The 1,754-nt window shown below is 36.9% G+C and overlaps 1 protein-coding gene across 1 annotated transcript in view; it reads left to right on the plus strand.

Annotated features, from left to right (window-relative positions):
- Positions 1 to 1,754, plus strand: part of DSC1 (desmocollin 1) — a 313,848-nt gene that overhangs the window by 14,806 nt on the left and 297,288 nt on the right. The gene's annotated exons all lie outside the window — the stretch shown is intronic.

Here is a 1,754-nt window from a genome sequence, read left to right on the forward strand (position 1 = left end):
AATGCAGCAAAATTCCCATTTCTTGATAAGTTGGGTTTTAAGAGGCAAAGTTAAAATACTTTGAGGATACTGAGTACACTTTTGACCTTGGGATAAAGGTGATTATGACTATTAATTTAATTCTTATGTGTAAACAGAGGCACAGAGCAACTGTGTGCGTGCTAGATCCCAGAGAAAGCTTCTATTGAGAAGCAAGAGAAGAGGACCTGGTGGTAATAGCAAGGGGACTTCCTCAGGACCTGCAGGTTGCTCCACAGTGTCAAGTTCCCCTCACCTCAAGACAAGCACTGCAGACCTTGTTACAGTAGCAGCTTTGTCTTGGAAGAACAGGCTGCCTGTGCTTCTCAGGCCATCCTAGCACATGCCTTCCTGGTAGTCATGGTGTCTGGGAGAGGGAAGAATGCTAGACGTAAGGACATTTAGGAGGTCTGTTTCCCCCTAGGTATCCTCAGGAGTGGACCCTTCTGGGTTAAAACACAAACATTTTACTACTTTTCATTCCATCTGGAAAAACAAATCTAAATCTCGAATATGGCAAAAAAAGAAAGGAGAGTTTTACCTACAATTAGAGATAATGGAGCTTGACAATGACCTTGTAAAGACTCAGCTATGACAATAATGTCCATAAGGAGGGAGCATGCTCTCTATGGGTTAAAGGCTGAAGATCTTGAATGACAAGAACTGATTTGAAGAACTGCATTGCCATCACGGTAACATGCATAAAACAATATATTGTAAACCTTCACTAACCTAACATTGTTATGTTTAAATTTAAAAGGAGCGAGGCTTACAGAAATAGAGGTTACTGGTAATCCCTTTTCATATTCTAGTTGACCCGAAATGCTGCTTATAATACATATTCACAAATTTCACCTGTGTTATGCTATTGAGAAGACCCTTTTGCTTATGAGAAAAGCCATGTTTTGTATTCCCACAAAATCTGTAGACATTGTTAACATGATTAAACATCACTACATGTCATACTCGTATGTAAGTTACATATACCCACTGACGTTTCAAAAATAAGGAGCCTTTTTAACTATTAACACAGGACTTGTTACTGAGAAGTGTGTAGGAAGGAGTTCAGTGTAAAGTATTTCCTTTGGCTATATCTTTCAAGGCTATTAAAGAAACACAAAATATTATTTACACTATGCTAAACTTTTCTAAATGTTGTAATTTCTATTTTAAAATTGTCTTATTGTGAAAATATGAGGAATACAGATGTAGCAAGTTTATGCATAAGCCAATAGCCCTTAGCTTGAGCAAAAGATGCACTTAGAGTCTCCCAGCACCAATAAGATGGAAGAAAATCACCTGTGACTAGTTCCTTTATTCCAAGCAGCTCAAAATGCGTTAGTAAAGACCTTATGACTCTTACGTCATTATTAATGATGTAAGAAAAGGTGACAGACAAGAATTGGGCTCTTGACTCCAAGGGCTTAATCTACTAAAACTACATTACATTTTAAAGTGATAAACATGGCACTGCAAAAATGAAAGTTTAAAAATTGTTAGGAAATTTTCCTACAGAATATGGTAAAATAATTTGAAAAACATTATAATATACTCCAACTTGAATAGCGTTGGAGAATTAAGAGTGACAACATATCCACTTTGGGGATATGAACTAGACAATTGCAACTGTAATGATCAGTTTATGAGAGTAGCAAGTACGTGCCAAATTAGACCAACACTGTGATTTGCTATCCTATTATGGATAATTTGGTCCAAATACCATATTTGGCCAGTAT

Source organism: Rhinolophus sinicus, linkage group LG09 (assembly GCF_036562045.2).
Source record: "Rhinolophus sinicus isolate RSC01 linkage group LG09, ASM3656204v1, whole genome shotgun sequence".
NCBI classification, from domain to species: domain Eukaryota; kingdom Metazoa; phylum Chordata; class Mammalia; order Chiroptera; family Rhinolophidae; genus Rhinolophus; species Rhinolophus sinicus.